This window comes from Leopardus geoffroyi, chromosome B1 (genome assembly GCF_018350155.1).
Source record: "Leopardus geoffroyi isolate Oge1 chromosome B1, O.geoffroyi_Oge1_pat1.0, whole genome shotgun sequence".
NCBI lineage: Eukaryota > Metazoa > Chordata > Mammalia > Carnivora > Felidae > Leopardus > Leopardus geoffroyi.
In genome coordinates this window covers 171,550,811-171,563,780 of record NC_059327.1, presented here as the reverse complement: position 1 = coordinate 171,563,780, position 12,970 = coordinate 171,550,811, and positions in this window count along the sequence as shown.

The following is a 12,970-nucleotide window of genomic DNA, read 5'->3' as shown; positions in this document are numbered from 1 at the left end:
CAAGACCTGAGCAGAGATCCAGAGTCAGATGTTTAACCAACTGAGCCATCCAGACACCTCTCATTTCTTTATTGTTTTAAAAAATGTTTATTTATTTTGAGAGAGAGAGAAAGTAAGAGTGGAGGAGGGGCAGAAAAGAGGGAGAGAGAGAATCCCAACTAGGCTCAGCATGGAGCCTGATGCAAGGCTGGGTCCCAGGACCATGAGATGGTGACTTGAGCAGAAATCAAGAGTTGGGCGCTTAACCAACGGAGCGACCCAGGCACCCCTCATTGGCTTATTTATAGTTTCTATTTCTCTGCTGAGATCCCCTATCCCCTATTTATTTACTCATTAAGATCACATTTTCCTTTATTTTGAACATATTTGCCTTTAATTCTTTGAACATTTCTATAATAGCTGCTTAATGTCTTTGTTTACTAAATCCAATATCTGAGTAATTTTAGGGTCAATTTCTATTTTCTATTTTTCTTATTTTTTTGGGGTATATAATAATTTTTAACGGTAATACTGGAAGAAACAGGTGATAAATTGTAGAAATTTTAGACTCTGGATTCTGTTATCTTCCTTTGAAAAGTTTTAATTTTTGTTCTAGTAGGTAACTCAATTATTGACTGGCCACTTTGAACTTGTGTAGGTTTTTCTTTTTTTCTCCCCCCTCCCCCCACTTTGTTAGCGTAGATATTCAGAAAGTCCAAGATATCTTCCCAAGCTCCTCTAATTTAATGTGTTCAATCTTCAATCTGTTTCCCCTGTGGCTCTTGTGAAGGCTCAGTTTCAGGCATTGTCAGGGCAGGTCTAGTGCAGGTCTTCCTCTAGGGCAGTGATTCTTGAACTTTAGCATGTATCAGAATCATCTAAAGAGCTTGTTAAAACACAAATTTCTAGGCTTCTTCCCCTGAGTTTCTGATCCAGTAGATCAGAGGTGGGACCCAGAATGTGCATTTCCAACAGACTATCTAACAAACTTCTAGGTGCTGCTGTTGCTGCTGGTCAGGGGACAGCAATCTGAGAACTATTGCTCTAGAATATGGTCCTTATTTTTAAAATGTGTATTTTCTGGTATCTTAGCTGGATGCCTAAGGTGTTATTAAAAAAGTATTAATCTGGCTTTCCAGTTGGGCTAAGCCCAAACTCTGATGACCCCTATTAACTGCTCAAACTCTAATATCCCTGCTCAGCCTTCAACCTCACAGAAGCTGGAATCTGGTAATCCTAGGATTGTCTCACCCGACACATGTGCAAACAGCTGTTAGCCAAGTACTCACAGAAGACCCCCCTGCCAAGATTTTTGTAGCCCTCCCTCTACAAAGCTCCCTCCTGTCCAGTGTTCTACCTTACAGATTCCAGCTGTGCAGCTGCCCCAAACTCTGATCTCTGCCTGCTCAACTCAGATAGTTCTCTACCTCACTGCTTCCTGGTTGGGAAATTGCCCTCAGATAAAGAGCCAGAGTGATTCTGGGCCTCGTGTCTTGAGTTTCTCTTCACTTAGGGACCACAGAGTTGTGCTGCCTGGAACAGTTGACTCATATATTTTGTCCAGTTTAGTATTTTTTAAACAACACTGGGTGGCTAACCTGGTACCAGTTTCTACTCCATCATAGACAGGGGTGGGAGTCCTGGTTTTAGATCTTTTGAATTTAAGGAGTGTTGGACTATCCAGAGAGAGATATCAACAACAAAAAGTTACCCTAGAGATAAAGTTTTGCAAGGTATCCACGTGTAGATAGTAACTGAGACCAAGGGCATGAATCACATAGGAGGTTATACAAAATCAGAAAAGTAGAGAGTCAGAGATAGAATCTTGGGGAACTGCCAATTTTTCATGGGTGAGTGGAAGAGGGTTGGAAAAGAGGCATAGAGGGAGTAGTACAAGAGGCAGAAGAAGAACTATGTCCTGGAAGTCAATGGAAAGAGTTCTAAAAAAAAAAAAATTTAGGGGAGGGGGGCACCTGGGTGGCTCAGTTGGCTGAGCATCTGACTTTGGCTCAGGTCATGACCTCATGGTTCATGGGTTTGAGCCCCACATGGGGCTCTGTGCTGACAACTTGGAGACTGGAGCCTGCTTTGGATTCTGTGTCTCCCTCTCTCTCTGCTCCTCCCCCATCCATGCTCTGTTTCACTTTCTCTCAAAAATAAATAAATGTAAAAAAAATTTTTTTAAGTATTTCAAATTCTTACTATTCTCCCCATGTGCTAAGAGGTTTACCAGAAAAAAAATTTTTAAATATATTTCAAGCAACCCAGTAATACAGTACAATTATCAATCCCGTTTTATAGATGAGGATGAGAATGAAGATGAAGAAACTGACCAGTGAAGTAACTTGCATAATGTCATCCAGCTGGTAAATGGCAGGGCAGGATTTGAATCCAGGACTTCTGTCTCCAATACTCAAAAACATCACAATGTTCTGCTTCATTCCAAAATAGGAGAGGATGACCAATGTTACCTACCAGGCTGCCCAGGAAGCTGGGGGTTGAAAAGTGCCTATCAGGTATGAGGGCCACTGGTGAGCTCAGCAGGTATCTTCCCAGGCATCTGCTCAGAAGCCTTGCTCCTTAACTGCACTCAGGGAAGACAAGATCCATGCTCCAGCCTCGTAAGGGGGTGAAAAGTGTGAGGTGACTATAACTCACTAACTGTGCCCAAGCATAGATTTACATGCATTTGAACATATCATCAACTCAATTACCTATGCTCAGATTAGCCTCAGCAATTCTTTAAGCTCTCACAGCTGTCTTCAGGTGTTCAGGGGATTATTATGGGGAGATGTTGATCAGCTGTTCTCCAAGGCTCCTGTGGGCAGAACAAAAGAAAAGAGGCTTAGATGTCAGCAAGGGATTTAGATGTAAGTGAGAACTCTGTGAGGCAGGGAGGTCCTGTGTACCCAAGCAAGTGTTTCCAGCTTTTCTGTCTTATTTTGCCCTAAATATTCCCTCCCCACCAAATGAACTCTTTTTTTTTTTTTCTTTCCGACAAAAGAGACAAAAACAATAACAGCAAATTCTTACGTGGTTCTTACTTTACGGCAGGCACTGTCATTAAGGTTTTTACTCATGTTCACTCATCTGATGCAACATGTTGAGATAAATAGTATTGCTATCCCCGTTTTACAGGTAAGAAAACTGAGATACAGGATGACTAACTTGCCAAAGATCACACAATTCATAAATGGCAGAGCCAACATTTGAAGCCTTAGGCCAAAGCCCATCCTCTCAACCACTACCCCATCTGCGAATCTGTAGGTATCGCACTAGAAATGATAGTAATTTGGCATGGAGGCTGTCATAGATTGTTACAAAATGACCCTAAATGCTCCAAGCCTCCCTGAATCTATGCGTAGATGTAGTCTCCTTTCACGTTGAGTCTGTGCCATCCCAGGGACTTGCCCGACCAACAGCATGTGATGGAAACAACTTTCTGGGACTCCAAACCCGGGCCTGAAGAGGTCTGGAGCATCTGCTTTCTCTCTCACTTTACTGCTCTCTCTTTACTGCCTTGTAAAAAAGTACAGTCTGTCTTCCTGTAGAGAGGACACATGTAGAGAGAAGACTTGGAGGCTGAGGGGCCATGTGGAGAAGAACAGAGGCACCTCAGCTAAGAGTGAGCACCAAAGTGGTAAATGAAGCCATCTTGGATCCTTTAGTCCCAGCTGAACTATCCCAGGAGACACCATGTAGAGCAAAGATGGGCTGAACCTGTAGAGCCCAGCCTAAATCCTAACTCGAAAAGGGTGTGGTTTGGGGGCACCCCAGTGGCTCAATCGGTTGAGTGTCCGACTTCGGTTCAGGCCATGATCTCATGGTTTGTGAGTTCAAGCCCCGCATCAGGCTCTCTGCTGTCAGCACGGGGCCCACTTCAGATCCTCTGTCTCCCTCTTTCTCTGCCCCTCCCCTGTTCATGCTCTCTCTCTCAAAAATAAACAATTCAAAGTAAATAAATAAAGGACACTTTTTTTAAAAAAAAAAGGTGTGGTTTTGGGGCGCCTGGGTGGCGCAGTCGGTTAAGCGTCCGACTTCAGCCAGGTCATGATCTCGCGGTCCGTGAGTTCGAGCCCCGCGTCAGGCTCTGGGCTGATGGCTCAGAGCCTGGAGCCTGTTTCCGATTCTGTGTCTCCCTCTCTCTCTGCCCCTCCCCCGTTCATGCTCTGTCTCTCTCTGTCCCAAAAATAAATAAACGTTGAAAAAAAAAATTAAAAAAAAAAAAAGGTGTGGTTTTAAGTCACTGTTTCTTTTTCATTGTGAAGTATATATAACATAAAATCTACCATTTTAACCATTTTAAGTGTATAATTCTGTGGTACGTAGTGAATTCACACTGGTGTGCAACCATCAGCACCATCCACGCCCAGGACTTTTTCATCATATCAGACTGAAACTCTGTCCCCATGAAACACTATTCCTCCCTCCTTCCAGCCCCTGGTAATTGCTGTTCTACCTTCTGTCTCTAGGAATTTAAGTCAATAGGTTTTAAGGTAGCAACATATAACTTCAGGGAGATACGGACAGCTTTAATCATCTGCTTTTAGAATGTATTATTGTGTTTCTTAGTCTATTAAATATCAGAGTTGTAGAAGCATCAGGAACCCACCCAGAGCTTCGGTTTGTGTGTCATTTGTACATGTAATTCTAATGCGTCATGGCCTACAGTGTTATAGGTGAAATTATAATTATACCTAACATTTACTTTAAAGTTGAGAAGGCAGTTTCACACTTAATGTATCATTCACCTTTCACAACAGCCTTGTGAGGTAGAATTAGTTTTTTCCTTTTATGGATCAGGGGATTGAGGATCAAAGGGTTTAAGTGACTCGCCCAAGGTCACAGCATAGATAGAACAGGTTGGTGTGCAACCATTTCTTGATCGCTCCTGCTGGGTTAGGGAGATTGGCAGGGGGGATACACTCAAAAGACAATTAAACAGCTTGAAAAAGGAGACAAAAGGTTGGTCCTCAAACAACATCTGCTCGCTTGGGACACACCCATGGATATGCCCACAGGAGAATCCTTTGATCATGCTGACTACCAACCAAGATTACTCCCAATGAAATGTTTTATAGGGTGTGGCTGGGTCCCACATTAAGAAACAAATATGCTTGGCTGTATTTTGGGCAGGAATAACATGACGAGGCAAGCCAGGCACGTCCCCATTGAGTAAAGCCACAGAATCATGCCCATTCATAAAAAGCACATAAAAATCAATTCAGTGGGTCACAAACTATCTGTCTATATCTATATCTATATCTATATCTATATCTATATCTATATCTATATCTATTTAATGAATACAACATGATGCAATGAATTAGTAAGGGCAGGTGTTTTTCTGAGGAATTTATTTCAGGTGTATTTTATACACATACCTGCATCTTCATAGTCATATTATTTGGGACTTGGGCTACAATATGAAATGTACTTCTTACCATGGTGTGAATGCTTGAAGACCACTGCCCTATTCCACATCTTTCCTGGCCACAGCCTTCCTCAGAGTGCAGAAACAGAATGCAGTCTCCAGGGAAAGTATGGCTTGTCTACATGCACTGGCCTTGTGCAAGCAGAAGAGAGACAGATGCTATTTTAGCACAAGGACAACACTCCAGAGGGTGGTTAGGAATGGCTACAATTGCTATATGTAAAATTTTGCCCATGTGCCCAAGGTGATTTTATGACACACAGATATGATAACATGATTCTAAAAGCACTGGGTTAGTCAGGGAAACTGAGGTTTCACTCTTGGTTCTCCATAAAACACTTGTAACTCCTTGAGATTTTCTGGGCTTCATTCCCTCATCTCTAGCAAGGGGTGTGATCAGACTAAATTATCTTTAGGGAAAGTCTTCAACCAAGAGAAGGAATGCTGATAAGATTTAGGTCCCTGCCTCCTCATTTCTCAAGGAGGGCCACTGGGATAGGGAATGCATAGGGAAAGTCAGACTAATACAAAAAAAATGAGTCCATTTTTTTTTGTTTATATTTTTTCCAAGATTGATAAGGATAGACAGACACTATCTTTGAAAGGTAACTAACGTATGTTTCTGGTTTGAGACTGAAGACTTACCTTGAGTACCCCATCCAGACCCAAGTGTCTATACTCATGAAACATATATCATTTTAGTTTCATGAATTAAACAATAAACTGTAATTGTCTAGGTCCAAGGTATAATGGTAAAGTCCTAGCACCTCAATCACATATAAAATTTGTCCCTGTAAGCTGTGTATATAAGAAGGTAGTTGGAATTCCTCAACAGTTAAAAGCACACGATCATGGTGATTGTTTACCATGAACTGAGGAAACATGAATTCTTTGGTGGCAGGATTCCAATCCTGGAGCCCATGCTAAGGGAGGGGGGCTGGGCCGGTGACCACTGGCAGTTCCTGGACGTTAAGAAAGTTTCCATGGCAGAAGAGAAAGAGCCTGGATATTGCCAACAGTCATTGTTTAAAAAGAAAGAAGATGGGGCACCCGAGTGGCTCAGTTCATCATACAACTTCCGCTCAGGTCATGATTCCACGGTTCGTGAGTTACAGCCCCGAGTTGGGCTCTGTGCTGACAGCTGGAGCCTGGAGCCTGGAGCCTGCTTCAGATTCTGTGTCTCCTTCTCTCCCTGTCCCTCCCCCACTTGCTCTCTCTCTCTCTCTCTCTCAAAAACAAATCAACTTTGGGGCACCTGGGTGGCTCAGTTGGTTGAGTGTCTGACTGTGGCTCAGGTCATGATCTCGCGGTCCGTGAGTTCAGGCCCCGCATCGGGCTCTATACTGACAGCTCAGAGCCTGGAGTCTGCTTTGGATTCTGCGTCCCCACTCTCTCTCCCAGTCCCCTGCTTGCACTCTGTGTGTGTGTGTGTGTCTCTCTCTCTCAAAAATAAATAAATATTAAAAAAATAAATAAATAAAAATAAATCAACTTAAAAAAAAAAAGAAGAGTTTAGAGTGTCAACGATAGTGGCTCTGCCTCTGCCAGTAGCAGCCAGGAGATAGGTGCAGAGAGCTCTGAAGAGCCCTTCTCGCCTTAGACGTGGCCCAAGAAATGTCCCAGAAGCCCATGCTTCTTGACATGCTGGGCCGAATTGAGAGTATTTCCAGGTATGCTCAACTGGGTCTGGGAATGACATGGGAACCTGCAGCTTTGTTTGCAACTTACGAGTAGAAATTGTTTTCCATCAAACAGAAAATATCCTTGTCTGTTTGAATTTCAAACAAAGTAATGTTATCTGGGGACTGATACAAGAAAATTCAGTCTCATTGGGGAAACTCCGCACTTTTGTACAATTTAGGGAGAGTATAAAGGAATTGTTTAAATTGCTTCATTTTCTCATGGTATAGAGAAGTTTGTGTGATTTAACGACTCATTTTTTGTTCATGGTAATTTTTCTTAGAACATATTCAAACAAGATGCCATTTAATACACTTGAATATTGCCTAACTGTCTGGAATGATAAAAAGCACAGATGGGCACAAATTGAAGAGGAAAGTAAGAAAAGATTTATTCAAGGGCAGTGAATTATATTATTAGGCCGGTGACTCCTTCCCTCCCCCCAGACTAACACCAAGCCCAGCTTATCTAAGTCAGCCAAAGGAAATTCAATCTTAGCCTTTACTATATATTCAGTACATTCTGGCTGACATTGTAGACCCTGTTAGAAATCTGGTTGGCCTCCAAGCACATGCAATACTAGAATGAAGAAATAGTATAGATAGCAATCTCATTTTTCTTTCTCTCTGAAACATTGACAATGATTCTTTGTAGAATGTCTCAGGACATTCGAGGAAGTTATCCACAAACATTTTGCAGAAATCTGTCAAGAGCTGATTATTGTAATTTATATTATGTGGATATTGCATTTCACATGCTTCATATGTTGCAAGATGAAAACATGCACGTTAGACAATGGGGTCTATAGGCTGCCAAACATAATGAACAACCAGGCAGGAGTCAAGGTGCAGGTTTGAAGTGTGATGTTTTCAGCTCCTGAGAGGACAGAATGACGACCTTAGGTGACACCACTTTAGGCAGAACCACCAGACACACCCGAATCCCTTCGGAAACAGAGCAAACATTAACTAGCAAAATAGGAGAAACCCAGGTAGTTGCTCAGAAACCCTTACAAATGTGCCAGTTTTTGCGGGATACGCCACATTAGCCTTCCACGCTATGCCAATAGGAATGTTACAGACACTTGAAATTCATAGATAAAATTCCAAACCCTTATTTCAACAATTTAGCACTGATCTGTCACCAAAGCACCATTGTAACCAAGGCCCACACTGTAGGCAGGATTCAGTGCTCTTCCCCATCCCCATCCTGCAGATGAGCTACGGAATTATGAAGTGTATGAATAAAGATGCCAAGGCTGGGGCCCACTCCCAAACTGGACGATAACCCTTTGGGAACTGACCACTGTGGTACAGTAAGAAGGCTTCATCACGGCATCACACAGCACAGCAGATTTGCCTAATTCTCAGAATCAACCACCCAAGACTGTTTTAGATTTTTTTCTTTGGTAAGTCTCAAGTCCTTTTACTGTATGGGAGAGACAGATATAGCTCATTTAATTCTACTTGCTATAGAGTTTTTTGGGGTTTTTTTAGATTTTATTTATTTATTTATTTATTTATTTATTTATTTATTTTGAGAGAGAGAGAGAGAGAGAGACAACACACCCAGGCAGGGGAGGGACAGAGAGAAAGGGAGACAGAGAATCCCAAGCAGGTTCCACACTGTCAGCATGGAGCACAACAGGGGGCTCGAGTCCATGAACCACAAGATCATGACCTAAGCTGAAATCAAGAGTCGGACACTTAACAGACTGAGCCACCCAGGTGTCCCAAGATTCTGTTGTTAAGTAATCTCTACACCCAATGTAGGCTCAAACCTACAACCTGGAGATCAAGAGTCACATGCTCTACCAACTAAGCCAGCCAGGTGCCCAGCTATAGAGTTTTCATTCGGGTTTTCACATGTGCCTACCTACTCTTTCCTCCAGAAATAGTAGACCAGTCTTACCATGTCTCTTAACCTGCACAGAAGTCTCATGCTTGCAAACGACAAACGAACACCAGGTTCAAGTCTCCCTCATAGTCTTCAGCAGAGGACATTTTCTTTCATAACATTGAACTGTGTACGTCAATCTTAATTAAGCTATTTGCTTGCTTGGGTTAAAAATATGTGAAGTACATTTAAAAGCATTTCTGGATGCACACGTTTAAAATAAGCATTATTTATATGCTTATACACACATACACACATGTCTATACAAAACCAGAGCAAAGAGTTTTTAAAAAGTAAATTTCTTTTGAGAGCCATAATTTAAACTAGTCACCACGACTGTGTGAATCCATCCTTCTTTGGCTAAGATAATTTAAATGACTAAAGGTAGTCAGTTTGTCATCCCATAAAAACACATCGATAATTGAGTATCTCTCTGCAGACAATAGTGTGCTGATGGTTTCCATAGAAATGCAAAGTCCAAAAATGCACTGAAGTTCCTTTCCTCACCTCTGTTGAACTTTCCTTTCATTACTGGGTGAAGAGAGATCACTCTATCATTTTGTCAGGCATTTGAGAGATGCCGCCATTATGTTTCTGTTCATAATCTCTACGTGGGAAGAGTATTATATAGTCCGCGGAGTATGCACCTATTATTGTCTCCCGGTCCTCACAAGATCCTTGGGGTTGGGCAGAACACAAATATTTATTTCTATTGACAGAAGGGAAGCTGAAGCCTGTAGAGTTTAAGTTACTTGCCTGAGGCTATGGGACACGCCAAGTCACAACCTGGGATTCAAATCCAGACCTTCTGAGTCCTCATCCACACTCTTTTCTTTACTTTGTGCTAAAATAAATACATAAGTAAATAAAAATTAAAAAAAAATACTGGTGCTTTTGAGACAGACTAAAAATCTTATTTGCTTGGTTCCTCCTTTAAAATCTAAAAACAAGAAAGAGCTCACCAGGTGAATTTGACACGTGACACCTCTGTGTTACAATTAACGTAGGGACGCTTATCCAGAGGACTGGCAGTCTATGCATTGAACGGACGGGATGAAGGATGTGGGGGACAATTTTATGGTGGCTGCCTTGTGCACATGCTTGGAGGAGCTCCAAAGCTCTGCAGTGGGGCTGCAGCCACCAAATGCTGCCCCCACCCCGCCCAATCTACCTCATGGCTCCCAGCCATCCTGTCGCCTCCCTCATCCTCGGCACAGCACGAGAGTAGGGGAGAAGGAGGTTGGCACTGGAAAGAGTTGGTACTGGGCAAAGGGTTGGCACAGTTCCTTGCAGATACTTGAGGTGGGGACAGAAACAGAAGATGGGAGAGATCGGCCACAACTCCTGAAACTTTCCTCAAGAGAAGGTGACAGGAAGCTTTTGCATAAAGTAGCAGAACATGGGGTGCCGCTCCTGGCTCCCCAAACTATAGTCAGTGAGTTAAGGAAGGAGATGGAGAGGCCTTCAAGTCCACGCCTCCCTCATTCATTCACCTGTCCATTCCACAAATAACCATTGAACACCTACAGTGCGGAGGATATAGTAGGCAACAAACCACAGTCCCTGCCCTCACAGAGCTCACGTTTTCGTGGGGAGAGAAACAGCAACCAAATAAATAAGCAGAGCATCAGCTGGTGATACATGCTGCGGAGAACAGGAAAACCAGCTAAGAGGAAGAGGGACTCTCGTGGGGGACAGGAGATACTATCTTATGTATGTTGGTCAGGGACTGATAATGACATTTAAACAGAGACTTGAAGAAAATGAGGGAAGAAGTCATGGGGATATCTGATGGAAAGAGAATTCCAGGCAGGGGAGACAGCGAGTGCAAAGGCTCTCCTACAGAGAATGGTTGGCATGTTTAAGGAACAGCTAGGATGCAAATGGGGTTGGAGTGGCATGAGGGTAGAAATTGTAGATGTGGTCAGAGAGATGGTGGGGCCCAGGCCATACGGGGTCTTGCAGGCCAGTGTTAAACTTGAGTGAGACCGGGATGCACGGGAGGGTTTTGAGCAGGCAAATGATAGGATCTGACTTTTTTTTAAATTTTTTTTTTCAACGTTTATTTATTTTTGGGACAGAGAGAGACAGAGCATGAACGGGGGAGGGGCAGAGAGAGAGGGAGACACAGAATCGGAAACAGGCTCCAGGCTCTGAGCCATCAGCCCAGAGCCCGACGCCGGGCTCGAACTCACGGACCGCGAGATCGTGACCTGGCTGAAGTCGGACGCTTAACCGACTGCGCCACCCAGGCGCCCCAGGATCTGACTTTTTAAAGTATCCTTCTGGCTGTTCTGTTGGAACACATCTTAGGGCTATGCCATGGAACATGATGAAAATTTATTTCATTCTTAAAAGATCTTGTGTATTAATTGCCTTCACGTTTCCAGATTGTTTTCTATGCTTCTCTCTAGACAGGCTTTCATCATTTATCTTATTTTCAATCATCGGATTCTTTATAATAGTCTGATCTTCTCATTATCCCTTTTCACCCCCCAACTTAAAACTTTCCGATGGCTTTCACTTGCACTCAGGGGAAAGTTCAAACTCCATCTGCTGGCACGAAAGGTCGCATAAGATTGAGTACTCACCCACCTCTCTCCTCATGTGCTCTGCTCTGTCTTCCTCTTCCTCTGCAGTGGTCCTCTTTCAGTTCCTTCTAGTTCAAGGCCTTCCCCCAGATTCGTTCTTCTTCTTAATATGTTCTCCCTATCTCTGCGTGGTTCATCCTCATGTATCCTGTGCTCCAGAAATTTGTTGGATTAGTTCGTTCACCCATCAAATGTGGCACTAAAAAAAATGAAGTCACCTCTGAAGCCACTGTTTGGAGTTACTTCTGTTTTGGAAGTAAGCCCAGGATTCACTATTACAGAAATTTGATTCACTATTATTTTATCAAGTTTTATTTATTTAAGTAATCTCAACCCCTCCAATATGGGGCTTGAACTCACAGCCCTGAGATCAAGAGTGGCCTGTCCCCCGCTACCCGACTGAGCCAGCGGGGTGCCCCATTCACTACTATTTAAGATTATATGAATATACTTGGGAGTAAATATATGGATATTAATAAATTACATGCTCACATTTTGGAATACCTTTCCTAGATTTATCATTCTAATTCACCTTTCTACATCATTGCAGCACAGTAAATTACATGAAACATCTTGTTAAATAAAGACTTGTCATAAATTGTAGTGTGGCTCTTGATTTATTATGGATTTCCCCATTTGGGTATCTTTTTTTTTTAAATTTTTTTTTTTTTTCAACGTTTATTTATTTTTGGGACAGAGAGAGACAGAGCATGAACGGGGGAGGGGCAGAGAGAGAGGGAGACACAGAATCGGAAACAGGCTCCAGGCTCTGAGCCGTCAGCCCAGAGCCCGACGCGGGGCTCGAACTCCCGGACCGCGAGATCGTGACCTGGCTGAAGTCGGACGCTTAACCGACTGCGCCACCCAGGCGCCCCAGGGTATCTTATTAACAATCTGAGAGGCTCATCTTTCTATGTTACCAGAACTATTTTATTTTGCCTAATTCTTTGTTGATGCCTTTTTAAATTCTGCAGTTGTGCTGTTTAATATGTTACCCTACCCATACATGTGGCTTTAAATTTAAAAATTCTAAGGGGCACCTGGCTGGTAGAACATGTGACTTTTGATCTCAGGGTCATGAGTTGGAGCCCCATGCTGGGTGCAGAGATTACTTAAAAATAAAATCTTGGGGCACCTGGGTGGCTCAGTCGGTTAGGCATTTGACTCTTAATTTTGGCTCAGGTCATGATCTCACGGTTCATGGAATTGAGCCCCGAGTTGGGCTCTGTGCTGGCAGTGTGGAGCCTACTTGGGATTCTGTCTCTCTCCCTCTTTCTCTGTCCTTTCCCCTCCCCTGTGCACCCATACTCTCTCTCTCTCTTTCTGTCTCAAAAAAAGTATGTGGTAGGGGCACCTGAGTGGCTCAGCTGGTTAAGCATCCGACTTCAGC